The sequence below is a fragment of the Lissotriton vulgaris genome, chromosome 3_1, assembly GCF_964263255.1.
Source record: "Lissotriton vulgaris chromosome 3_1, aLisVul1.2, whole genome shotgun sequence".
Taxonomy (NCBI): Eukaryota; Metazoa; Chordata; class Amphibia; order Caudata; family Salamandridae; genus Lissotriton; species Lissotriton vulgaris.
Window position 1 is genome coordinate 40,298,702 of NC_141689.1, and position 14,088 is coordinate 40,312,789.

The following is a 14,088-nucleotide window of genomic DNA, read 5'->3' on the forward strand; positions in this document are numbered from 1 at the left end:
CGCTCCGGTGCTCATGACGAGCTCAGCTCGTCATGAGCCGTGGAACGCTCACACGCGGGGATAATTCCCCTGCTGTGCTGAGCGTCCACGGGAGCGGGTGCAGCTGTGACGAGCTGCGGGGGGAATTACCCCCGCAGCAAAGGGCTCAAACTAAGTTTCAGCCAACATAGAGATTACTTTAGGTCTCGCTGAGACAGCGCATGCAGCGCATGCGCTGACAAACACGAGACCTAAAAACAGAAGAGAAATAAAAGGCACTGCCATTTACATTGCCAATAGCTTAAACTCCCGTAAATGCGAGACCTAGTGCATTGCAAATGCTTGTATATACTTTAGTATATACTTATATGTGTATGTACTTTGTGGACTGTGGAGATCTGCCCTAGGACTCGTCTGCTTCTGCTCAGGGACTTTTTTTCTGTTCTACTGCCTCTACTTAACTGTCTTGATGGAAAACGGCCGGTAGAAGTTAGTGAAATACCAGAATTACTTTACTGTTCTCTAGATTCCAGTCCATAGAAATTGTCTTCCACAAGCATTTTCAGTGATTTGACCGCCGAAGGCCATAATTTTCTATTAAAATCAGAGCATTGAACTATACTATTTCCCGCTGAAAGGCAATATTTCTCTCCATGTGTTCCCATACCTGGTGTGTCACGCAGTTTGGTGCTTACTTTCCCTCCTTGTCAAAGAACAGTAGATGTTTACTTTCAGCACCCAGGCTAAAGTGCTGCAGAGTTAAATACATATAAGGTCCCACAGGCGAGACCGTTTGCATTGCAAACGCTTGTTTATTTTCTGATGAAGTTCAGTGCAGTGAGCTGTCACAGATACCCCAGCGATTCATCTTCATGCAGCACTCACCTGTCGCTGAGCTCTGTCTGGACCCAATGCACTAAAGACAGAGGCCGTGGGCGTCAGTCAGCAACGCCTGTCGGTGACAGAGTCAAGGGGGCTGCAATCTCTGATGCAAAGAGTGAGGGAATACATTCAGTCAGAATGACAGAAGTCAAGAATCTCCACATCTGCGTCAGAAGATTCAGAAAACAGGACAGACATCTGCTCCAGTTCAGGAAGAGCCTGAAAACTTGGCTTTTTAATTTTTAGGCTGTTTCTACTGTCCTCTTTTTCTGTTTCTTTTTTTCGTTCTTGCTGTGTTGTGTTATTTGTACTCTGAGTTGCAGGTGGAAAGCGCCGGGCAGGGGCGGATTGGCAAGGCGGGCATTCGGGCATGGGCCGAAGGGCCGGTGCCTCAGTGCCCTCTGTGGGCCGTTTTTTTTCTCCCCTGTCCCAGTCCACAGACAGTGGACTAGGAAAGGGGAGAAAAAAAACGGCCCACAGAGGGCACTGAGACAGACAGAGAAAATGAAAGCAGCCTCGCTGTGCGGCCAGACAGCGATTGTCAGCTGTGGCCTCTCCTTCACCCCTACCCTGCCAAGCAATCAAGCTGAGGCTGGGCTGGGGAGGGGTGATTGTTTGCAATAATCGGCCTCCCTGGGGGGCAGGTGTTTCTCAGGCCTTTGAGCCATTTGCACCTCGGCCCCCTGGCGCCCATGCAGCCCAGAAACGGTGTTAGTCTTAACACCTCGCCCACAGCCCTTTACATTCAGGGCATAGTGGGCGAGGAAGAATGGGTCTTGCTTTGGGGGCCAGGTGATGTTTGGATTTTTTTTTTTATGTATTTATTTATGCGATTTTATATAGCGTGGACTTTACCCGAAGGTGTCTGAGCGCTTCACACATGGAACAGCAATAATACATGAGGAGAAAATTATAAGTGGTCAAATTACAAAAGCAAACGTTAAGTTACATGAATCAAAAGTGACAATAGTGAGCAACCAAAATACAAGAGGAGCAAACGATACATTACAGGAGGAAAAAGAGATATGTGTGCAGGTTACAAAAGCGTACAAAATACAAGTAGAGGTATCATACTGCAATTAATGGCAGACACTCCAGCACAAGAACAAACGTTACGTAGGCAATGGTGGCACTTGTGCAAGCATCTAAAGCAAACAAAAGTGAGAGGTAGCAAACAGTGTGTTAGAAGAGAAAAGTGGCGTGTGCAAGTTACAAAAGGGTACCATACACAGGTACAAGGGTAATACTACAGTAAATGGTAAATACTCAAACTGCCAGAACACACTGGGAAGGCACTTCCCATGCACCAGCTTCACCTCAGCCGCCCCCTGGCTACCTGGCTACCTTGGATGACCCAGAAAGCTGTGTTTTGTCCTCCCCTGCCAGGACATTTTCCCATGGCCTGGAGGGTTGATAAATTTACTAATTGCAGGGGCCTTACCTCTGTTCATCTGCTCCTGAGCTGAAGGTCTGGGGAGGGCTGAGTAGGTTAGTAAAAGCAGGGGCTTTGCTGCTTTTCAGGTGCTCCTGTGCTGGAGGGCTGGAATAATTTTGTGACAAAAAGAGGCCTTGCTATTTTTTTTAGTTGCTCAACATGTAGGCCATTGTCACCTTGGCCCTGTGTCCTGTGCAAGAACAGTATCCTCCCACTTTCATTCCTTGTCTGTGCAAATGGTGTTTCATGAAAGGGCACGCCCCTTGAATGTGGGCCACGCCCCTTAAATATGGACCACGCCTCTTGAATGTGGGCCACTTTTTTCGTCAGTGCCCGGGCCCTATTGTGATCCCAATCCGACCCTGGCGCCGGGACACTCTTTCGAGTAGCCGTGCGCTATACAAAAGCACTATAACATAACATAACACATCATGGAGGGGGCGGGGCGCATACATGGGGTCTGACCTCACATCCGGGGTGGGTCTGATCCAGCTCAGATCTATAGGATTCATAGAGAATTGCGAGCAAAACGTTCCTGGATGTGGTCTGTCGCCGGGTAATATTCACAGGGTGTGGAATCTGAGGTCAGAACTGCAAGTGCACTAATATGTGCCCCTATGTTCGGACCCCAGCCTCGAAGCGCCCCTCACTCACTCTTTTGTGGAAGATCAGTTATAGCTTCTACTTGACTTACATTACCAGTCCTGTTATCACCTGTTGAACCCTGATCCTGATAGTTGTGCGGGTTTACTGAAATGTTAATATCTTGTACAAGACATTTATAAATATAAGTGCAATAATTCACTTGAAGGGTTTTCCGTGTCTCTTTAAAGGGGAGACTCCGTGGACTTTAACCCCAGTCCACTCTCATCAAAGACACAACATTCAGGGCACCTCCCTGGAAACAAGGGGGCTTCACGGGGAAATCTAGAATGTAGCGCGGCCCTGGGGCAGCAAGACGGAGCTCGAGGGCTGGTAAATGACTCCGAGAACCCAAGAATCTGAGCTCTCTGTGGCTTCCTGGGGTCAGAGGTCATTGCCAGAGTGCCGACGCACAGCCCATCCCCTCGCATGCAGCTGCAGTTCAAACAGGGTCGGCACTCCGTGATGAGTGACGGGTCAGAGCCTTGTTTTCAAGCGATCTCTGTCTGTCTGTTTGTCTGTCTGTCTGTGTCTATCTGATGTAAACAGAGGTTCCATGTGGTTTTACAGAGGGGGCGGCAGCAGATGCGAAACCTTAGCTCACAACAGATAGAAACATTACACAACCCCCGCCCCTGGCACTCACACCTGGACACCGAGTAGGGAGGGACTGTTAGTTCAGCCTTCACGAGCCCATGTTAATGATTGTCCACGGCGGGGGCCACTAGAGCCTGCCAAGCTCTGGGGAGGGGCCAGGGGAGATAACAGGGGGCACCCCGGGTGAGGGGGCACGACGGAGCAGCACCGACACCCATGGGCAGGGGCATTCAGCCCATTGGGCGCTTGGGCTTTAAAAGGCGGCGCGGAGGCCCCGCTGGGAGAGGAGAGGCCATCAGAGGACCCCGGACCTGAGCTCGCCGTGTGATGGAGGCTGGTAGGTCACCCGAGCGTCACACGGCGGGATGTGACGTCACAGGGCATCACCTGGATATGATGAACAGTGCATGGGCTCTGTCTGCATTGCTCCATATTCTTAGATTAGGAGGGGGTGGGGGAGACTTGTAGAAATGAAGAGATCTGAGAGTAAAGGCTAAGGGGACCACTGGAACAAGCGTTGGCAAAGCCAAGAGGTCTGGCGTTGGCCAACAGCCTTTTAGCTTTGGCAATTCTTGTTTTTTTCTGTTGTGGTTTTTGCAAAACGTTTTGTTTGGAAAGCTGGTGGGAGCTCTTCAGGCTAAAAAAAAATGGTTGGAGCACAAATGACCTCTGTAAATCTATTGGCAACGATGAAGTCTGCAAAAACATATCAAGAGGGTTGTATAGCTACGTAGACAGGCAGGCAGAAACACACAACGGACAGACCGACATAACAAAACAGAACAGACAGAGAGAGAGACAGACAGACAGACAGAACAGAACCGGCAGAGAGACAGGCAGCCAGACAGACAGGCAGACTTGCAGACAGACAGATAGAACAGAACCGGCAGGCAGCCAGACAGGCAGACAGCCAGACAGACAGAACAGAACCGACAGACATACAGGCAGGCAGGCAGAGGGCCTGATTACGATCTTGTCAGGTGGGATACTCTGTCACAAACGGAGGGATATCCCGTCCGCCCTATTACAAGTTTCATTATATCCTCAGGAACTGTAATAGGGGCGGGCGGACGGGATATCCCTGTTTGTGACAGTGTCCCATCCACCAAGATTGTAATCAGACCCAGAACCAGACAGAGCACTCAGAGAGACAGAGCAGACAGAGAGTTAGACAGACAGAGAGTTAGACAGACAGACAGACAGAGCACTCAGAGAGACAGAGCAGACAGAGAGTTAGACAGACAGACAGAGCACTCAGAGAGACAGAGAGTTAGACAGAAAGTTAGACAGACAGACAGAGCACTCAGAGAGACAGAGCAGACAGAGAGTTAGACAGGCAGACAGAGAGTTAGACAGACATACAGAGCAGTTAGAGAGACAGAGCAGACAGAGAGACAGAGCAGACAGATCACTCAGAGAGACAGAGCAGACAGAGAGTTAGACAGGCAGACAGATAGATAGACAGACAGACAGACAGGTCAGAGAGACAGAGCAGACAGAGAGTTAGACAGAGCAGACAGAGTTAAACAGACAGGCAGAGCACGCAGAGAGACTGAGCACACAGAGAGTTAAAGAGTAGACAGAAAGTTCAATTCAATAAGACTTTATTTCGGATATATTTCAATCCATAAAAGCACAAAATCAATAAACATTTCATAATTAAAATCACCGTTACATCTGGACAAATAATACATATTTCATGAGTCGTACAATTCTTTTGATGAGTAAGTAGGCAAAATCAAGATCACAATTAAAGTGCAGTTAGTACCAAAATACAACAAAGTGCGTTAGTGCATCATCCTTCAGGGATATAAAGTCACTCATCTAAACATTTTCTTATTCTCACAGTTAATTTTAAAAATTCTATCACCTGGAGGACACTGTCACTGTGCAAAAGCTGTAAATACATAAGTGCAGGTCTTATTTGATTAAAATTTAATTTCTTTAAAAGGGTGACGAGATAGCGTTTACGGGGGTATTCATAAAATCTACATAAAAATATAAAATGCAGCATATCCTGTGGAGACTTCCCGTCGCAGCCACAGGGAGCTACAGTTTTCTCAAAAATGTCCAACTTTGGTCTGGTTAAAAGGTGATGAAAGATGTTAAACCTGAATCGTGTCAGCAGAAAGTTAGTCAGAGCAGACAGAGAGCTAGATAGATAGATAGATAGATAGACAGACAGACAGACAATATAGATGTTATCCAGCGGCTGCTACCCCGCCCCATGCTCTCTGCTGCAGTGGACGAAAGTAATATGTGAATTACAGACCAATGGAAAGACCCTCTCAATACGTTTATTATACACTGATTTTTTTTAAACAAAAAGGTCTTACTCTTGGCTAACGCCAGACGAAATACAAATGAATGCTTGGTATTACATTTATAATACATTACTCTAGCCAATTGTGTCTATTAATACATGTTTAATGTGCCCGAGCACTTCCATGACTGAAAAGAGCAACGTCAGAGCGGGCGGGTTTACTTTTTAAAGGGAAGAGAACTCTCAAAGGCCTTGGAAGGTCTCAGGTTTGGTACCAGAAAAGGAATGCTGGTGTGTGGAAGAAATACTGAAAATAAATGCTCCAGTTAACAGGGCAAGCACCGCCCTGCCTGGAGCACACAGGGTGTGAAGGGTGGGCAACAGCATCACCAAACTGCGGCCCATAAAATGCTTGTGCCCTTCGGAAGACCTGATCCCAGCCAGGGGGAGACTCTCCCCCCCCGCACCTCCCCCCCCGCACCCCCCCCCCCCCCACACACACACATCTACGCATCAGCTAATGTCACTACAGCATAGAATCCCGAAGAACGCCTGGAAAAGACAATAGGTTTGGCTTTTCTTCACAGCAGTGCATTTGCGTTTGAGCTTCGAGATATTTTATATTTATTAATTGGTGTTTAACCATGGTTGTCGGGTCTCAGAGCAGTGCCCGCACACCAGCAGTGGGGTGGTGTGCAGGGGCGAGCCAGGCGGCCACTGGTGCAGTGGGGTAGGATTGAGGTGCATGATGTGGAGAGCGGAACAGTAGTCGGGTGGGGTGGTGTGATATTAGTATTGTATTGTATTGTAATTCCATTTATATAGCACGTACTACCCCTGACAATGTGTCAAAGCGCTTTTTCAGTGAGTAGCATTCACCTGGCAACCCATAAAGGATTAGTGTTGAATTAGTATAGTGAAAATATGAAAGTAATTTGAGTGGAGGATATCTTAGTCAGTTATTTTTGATTGAGCAGGATAGTGGAGGGATATAGAAGGGAAAATCGTGTGCATTTATATAGCGCTTGCTACCCTGATGGGGTGTTGAAGTGCTTTTTTGGCGAGTAGCACGCGACTCTGGAACCCATACAGTGTTAGTGGTGAATTAGTATACTGAAATATGAAAGTTTTTGAGTGGTGGATATTTCTTCCAGAACCCCCGAGACAGCGTGATTTATCCGCAGGCGAAGGGGCTATTCAACTCCCGTTTGAGGATGCTGTTTTATCTACTACTAGAGCGCTCCGCCTTAGAACTCCTGCAATTTTCAGCAGCAACAGGCTCCACAAGCGCGAATCGCTTCCCCTAAACAAACCGTGTATGCAACACTCATCTCTTCCAAAAACCGGAGAGAACGAACCACTCTATATTATAGATTGAACACGACTTAACCTCAAAAGGAATCATTTATCCTCGTACCTCTATGCAACCTTAAAAGTGCTTTCATTCAATATACCGAACAGATAATACAGATGCTCTGAATAACATCTATCTGAATCTAAAGAAATTTGGCCTACATTGCATTTAAGAAATGCGGTTGAGATTTGGTTCCCAGACTCATTTGTTAACCACGCATTGCTGATTTGTATAGGGTAATTGCTCAGACCCTGAAGCAAGACAGACATCGAACCTTAGTATTGATAAAGGTGGATCATATTTCCATCCAGAACCACCGAAACGCGTCGACGCCCAACCACTGTACAATTCAAGCCCTTTCCTCCCCAGTCGATATAGAAATTTGTGGCTATAAAACAAGGGTGTGATGAAATTATAGCGTTGAATGTACCACTTGTATTTTACAATTTGTTATGTTTTACAAATTTCTGTCTGTCTTTTGTATTGTGCAGGTCACAATAGATTGTATTATTAGTTTGAATTTTAAGTGTTATGCTTAGGAATTCTATGATGCATAAATGTAAACTGTTTTTATTCTTGTTACTTTAATACATTTTGTTGTACTTCATGTTTAAGATCGCATTAGTTCATGATTTTATCTTTTTGACTTAAGGCTAAGTTTTAGCTTATTCTGTATATTTCTCAAGGGAACCAGTTTATTTTTGGTGGATATTTAAGTCAGTTTTTTGGATTGAGACGGATAGCGAAGTGGTAGCAGAGGTAAAAGGTTTTGCATTTATATAGTGCTTGCCACCAGTGATGAGGTCTTGAAGTGCTTTTTCGGCGAGTAGCATGATACTCTGGAACCCTTAAAGGATTTGTGGTGAATTAGTATAGTGAAATATGAAATCACTTTGAGTGATGGAAATGTTATTTGGATTGAAAAGGATAGTGGAGGTATAGAAGGGAAAGATTTAGAATTGTTAATTATTTTTGTTGCTTTGTTTGTTTGTTTTGGAGCTCCTAGCAGGAGGGGGAGGCTTGGGATGAGTAAAAGGAAGGTGGAAGTGAAAGAGTCAAGGCAAAAGGTTTAGAAAGGCTTACTTCGGGGGTCAGAATAGGAAGAGAGGTATGAGATGATGCAATGAGGGGTAGAGGAGGGTAGAGTCTCGAAGGGGTTATTTTGGGGATCATAGTAGTGTTATGGGGTTTGGGATGAATGAGAGAGTGGAGGTAATGGATATATTAACAGAGGTATAGGATGAGAAATAGGGTAGTGCATTTGAAAGAGTAGTAGAAAGATGTTTGAGATGAGTCAGAGGGTTGAGATAGAGGACATATTGAGCGCGAAATAGGGTAAGAAATAGGGTTCTGCTTTGGATATTCCGAATTAGAGAAAAAGCAATTTATAAGTAAAAGTAATAAATATATAATCCAAGAGTAAGAAATATATAGATCCATAAGTACATGAAAGGTATATAGATGCATAAATAAAAGTAGTATGTGTAGATAAAAGATGCATTAAATAAACTCTGGCTTTCAAGTGTTGTACTTTAAATTAGTTTAATTTATTTATATATATTTTTTGTAGAACAATAGTGAAGCAATTGCAGATAAATAGTTATGATAAAAGATGTACTTATTTATGCAGTCACTTATATACATATTAAACACATAGAATAATGTAACAATTGTATAGTATTGAATTGTAATTGTATTTATATAGCGCTTCCTAACCCTGAAGAAGCGTCGAAGTGATTTTTGGCAAGTAACCCGCTACTCCGGAACCCATAAAGGATTAGTATTGAATTAGCAGAGTGAAATATGAGAGTCATTTGAGTGGTCAATATGTTAGTTAGTTACTTGGATTCAGAAAGATAGTGGTGGGATAGAAGAAGAAAGAAGGTTTGCAATTATAAAGCGCTTGTTACCCCTTATGGAGTGTTGAAGCACTTTTTTGGCGAGTAGCACCCTACTCCAGAACCCATAACGGATTAGTGTTAAACTAGAATAGTGAAATGTATGAAAGTAATTTGAGAGGTGATTATTGGTCAGTTATTTGGATTGAGAAGGGTAGCAGACGGATAGAAGATGGAAAAGGTTTGCTACCCCTGATGAAGCGCTTTTTCGGTGAGTAGCACGCTACTCTGGAACATATAAAGGATTAGAATAGTGAAATATGAGTGGACATGTTAGTCTGTTATTTGGATTGAGAAGGATAGTAAAGTGATAGAAGAGGTAAGGATTTAGACTTTTTTTTGTTTTTGTTTTGGAGGTCAGAGCAGTAGGCGGAGGCTAAGTATGGTAATGTGGTGCTAAGCGTTGTCATGTGGTGTTAAGCTTCAAATACGGATGGTAATTGCATTGCTCTGAAGATGCCTTTACCATATTTAATTTCAAATTGAGGCCGCCGCGCTTCACAGAAAATGTATAGAAACTCCTCCCACCTTCACCCCTCCTGTTTTACTTGACTCAAGCCCCCTCAAAATGCAGTTAGTTGGTCTGGTAACCACAGGGTGGGGCAGGTTCATTAAATATGAAGGCAACATAGTCATAGTAATGCAATTCCTGCATTTGATGGGCGTATTACCTACTGATATATGTTTTCCCCATAGTTAATTAAAAATTGAGATATACCAAGCAGTAATTAGACCCGCACACCTGAATTTTCAATCACAACTCAGATTATTTCCTGGGAATCAAACCCGCCCCTATTACTTCATTGAATAAAGCACATTTGACCCCATAACCTCCTTCGGGTCAATCTCCTGCATTACTCTGTAAAATAGAGGGCGTAGCCCATATTACAAATGTCAATAAAAGACGCTCCCTGTGCCTCCACTCGTGAATCAGAAATGGAATGGGCGGATCTACCCTCCAACCCAGCCAGACAAGGAGTCCCTGCCTTCCTGTACGCCAACGCTATCAGGGCTCGGCCCCATCTACTCAGAAGGTTTAGACCCTTTCCCAGCAGGCCCAAAATTAACAAATAATGAAGTAGGAATTCTGAAATCGGAAACAGTACCCAAGAGAATCGTGGATAGCCCAGTTAACATCCAACAAATGTAACGCAACTTCTTCAAGGGAAGTTGGATTGGGATGAAAAACTGGGTGAATAACTCCATGTGAAACACTGAATCCACCTTGAGGATTGACCATGTCAAGGACCAGGATGTAGAACAACCCTGTCATCGAATACCCTGAAGAAGGGATACCTTACTGATAAGGAGCCCAATTCCCCCAACTTCCTCTCTGATGTAATTGCTACCAGGAGGAACGTCCTCAAGGTAAGTAACCTAAACTCCACCTTCTGAAGAAGGCCAAAAGGAGACCTCTGCAACACATTCAAGACCACAGAAAGATCCCATGAAGGTTAAAACGGTCTAGACAAAGGCCTAAGATTAAACAACCTCTTTGAAAAACTCTGAACAAGCCAGTCTTCGTCTTGCAGATTATCCCAAGACATCGTAAAAGCCCCAGCGACTACACACTGGATCTTAAGAATGGAGATATTCACTCACAGTTCAAAAGCATCCTGCAAGAAATCCAGCACCTTCACGAGCTCAATGGACTGTGGAGCTAAGTGTTGGGTGCACGTCAAAACGGAAGAGTGGCCCAATGTCCGTATTAGAAGGAAAGTGTGGATTCTCTCCTGGACGCCTGAATGGAGGAAGCAACCCTCGCAGGTCCCCCTTCACTTTAACCCTGCCCTTTAAACCTCCAGGTCGTCAGGCTGAGGGTTCTCAATGGCTTTCCCTGCAGGAGAAGAAAACCCTCTCTGATCTTCATGTTCATTATCAGAGGATACCCGGCATGATGGGCATATACTGGAGCAACCAGCATCACAACAGGTTCTTTCCCACCGCAGCCTGATCAAAAACATGGAAGTAGAGGGAAAGGCCGGAAGGTATAAAGCATTCCCTTTGGCCAAGGCATCCACTGCCCAATCTCTCTTCTCCCTCACCCTCAAACAGCATAGGGAAAGAAGGGAATTCAGTGTTGTCAGAAATGGGGGTCTCTAGTTGGCAAAGGTAGGTACTTTTGTCCAAATAGGATCCCTTGTGTCTAGACTGGGTAAGGGGGGTACACTTCTAAAATAACCCCAGCTCACCCCCTTGGTAGCTTGGCACAAGCAGACAGGCTTATCTCAGAGGCAGTGTGTAAAGCATTTGTGAACACATACAGTAATAGAGTGTAAACAATACAAATGGACACCACACCAGTTTAGAAAAATAAGTAATCTTTATCTAAACAAAAACAAGACCAAACAACAAAAATCCACAATACAGTATCAAAAATATCCTTAAAAATAGGTTATTCACTCAAATGAAGCTTATAGCAACAAAAATCTCCACCTGGAGTCACTACGACGTCGTGACAAATAAAAATCCCCAAAAACGGCACCGACGGCGAGGTGCGCAGTGCCGGGCCTGGAGACAAGCTGACCCACAAAGAACAGTACCTTGAAATTGATGAAAGCAAAGATGATGCACGGCGTCGGGGATGTGATGCTTTGGTGGCACCTGCGGCGTCGGTTCCTTACGACCCCAGGGGAGTTGATACCTCTGTTCCTTACTGCAGCGCAGGGGAGGTGAGACGTTGATTCCTTACTGTGTCAGGGAGGTGACATCATGGATGGCGGCGAGGCGTCAGTTCCTTAAGAAGGTACAATGTCGATGGATTCGAGAGTCACCCATGTCGAGGACCGGTTCCGCATTGATGAAGCACAGGCGTCGATGAAGTAGGGGCTGCGGTGCGAGTCCGACTGTGCGTTGTGGATGTTACAAGCGGTGTCCTCTGTTCCGGTGCAGGCAGCGGCCTCAATGACGGCTTCGGAGTCAGTAAGGCACGGCGTCAGCAGGCGTCGGGCCTATGAAGAGAGTCAGGGCAGTGCGTCGAGCTCTTCACGAGCGGTGCCCAAGGCTTCGGTGCTGGTTACGGTGTCGCTCGCAGGTCTCAGTGTTGCAATTTCCTTCTGTAGCAGCTGAAACAGCAGTTCCAGGTGCAGAAAGACAGAAGGGATGAAGTCTTTGTGTCCCCGAGACTTCAGAACACGAGGCAAGCTCAGTTTCGAGATCTTGGAGATCTTTTCTTCAAGCAGGTGACAAAGCAAACAGCAAAGTCCTTTTTATCTTTTCCTTGGCAGCAAGCAGCCACTGCACGACACCCCCAGACAGCAAACAGCACAGGGGCAGTATTCCTCCTCTTCTCCATGTCAAAGGTTCCGCTTGATTTCCCAGAAGTGATCTAATAGTCTGGGTTCTGGGCCCCGGTTTTGTAGCCATAAAAGTAATTTGTTCTCTGAAGGCAGACAGTGTCTGTACCAGCCAAAATTAGTTCTGTCCTCACTAGTACAGATTCCTGGCAGGAGGTTGAGACAACATTGTTGAAGGCAGACCAGGCATATTCAGGTGAAAGGAAATCTCCTCCCCCTACTCTAAATGCAGCCCAGGTCTATTCAGCCCAGCACTGACTCATCAAACTTCTGGAGCCACTGCCCCTCTCCAGCTCCTGTCATCCAAAAGCCAAACATGCAATACACAAACCTAGCAGAGGCCAACTGGGTGGTTACGCAAGAAAATACCTACTTTCTAAAAGTGGTATTTTCAAACACAGAATGTAAAAATCACCCTCACTAAAAGATGCACTTGATCATTCTGTGTTCAGGCACACTAAATTATACTTTTCTATCTTGTTCCCGGGGTCGACCCTTGACCCTGACCCTGTCACCAGGTAGGTCTCCCCCCCCCCCCCCAGCCACCACGCGGTCCTCCTGTGCCGCTGCCGCTACCCACTGTGATCTGCTGACCGCCTCTCCCCACCGAGGTCGGCCTTGCATTGCCTGTGCTTGTTTTTATTTCTTGTGTTTGGGTGACTCTGATTCCGCCTTTTCTTGTTGCCACTTTTATTTTACTTGGTTTTACTGTTGTTGTCGTTTTTCACTTTGTGCCCTTTGTGCCCTCTCCCCCCCTGCCCCCTTTTGCCTTCTGTGTCACCCATCCGCTCCTTCGCGCTTCCCGCCGCTGCGTCCCTTATGGCCCCGCCCCCCCTGGTATCCCATTGGCCGCCCCACTCCCGCCTCCCAGCTGCTCCTCCCTCCCACAGCCTCTCATATGGAGGCCGCACGGTGGTGAACGGAGCGACCCTTGACCCTGTCACCAGGTAGGTCGCCTCTCCCCACCGAGGTCGGCCTTGCATTGCCTGTGTTTATTTCTTGTGTTTCCGTGACTCTGATTCTGCCTTTACTTGTTGCCACTTTTGTTTACTAGGTTTTACTGTTGTTGTCGTTTTTCACTTTGTGCCCTTTGTGCCCTCTCCCCCTGCCCACTTTTGCCTTCTGAGTCACCCACCCGCTCCCTCGCGCTTCCTGCCGCTGCGTCCCTTGCAACCCCGCCCCCCTGGTATCCCATTGGCTGCCCCACTCCCATCTCCCAGCTGCTCCTCCCTCACACAGCCCCTCATATGGAGGCTGTGCAGCGGCCGCGCGCCAAAGGCAAGACCGTCTGCGCCCATCCGCGCCTGGACGTCCCCGGCGCCAGAACCCCTGGCCCTCGCCGAAGCCAGGAAACCTGACTGAGCTACAACACCGCCGCCCTCAACGCACTCAACACCGGACAACCACCTGCCTGCCACCGAGCCACCCCGAAGCGCACCCACGGACCCTTCTCCTGTCTAGGCTGCAAATGCACCTGTGTCCGAAACTTCACGCCACCATCCGGACCAGGCAACAACAACCACCTCAAGTGCATCCTGCTCAACACCCGCTCTGTCCACAAGCACGCGGTCGAACTATGGGACCTCCTCGACACAACAGCGCCAGACGTTGCCTTCCTCACGGAAACCTGGATGAACGCCTCCTCAGATCCCGACATCACCATAGTCATCCCGGACAGCTACAAGATCATTCGAAAGGACCGCGTCAACCAAACCGGAGGACGAATCGCCATTATCCACAGG

The 14,088-nt window shown here is 46.7% G+C and overlaps 1 protein-coding gene across 1 annotated transcript in view; it reads left to right on the plus strand.

The window, feature by feature from the left end:
* The first annotated feature begins 3,711 nt into the window (after positions 1–3,711).
* LOC147725890 (long-chain-fatty-acid--CoA ligase ACSBG2-like) overlaps positions 3,712–14,088 on the plus strand; it is a 282,463-nt gene continuing 272,086 nt past the window's right edge. Inside the window, exon 1 of the mRNA XM_086960032.1 lies at positions 3,712–3,872. The gene's annotated coding sequence lies outside the window, so the exon portion shown is untranslated. The remainder of the gene's footprint in view (positions 3,873–14,088) is intronic.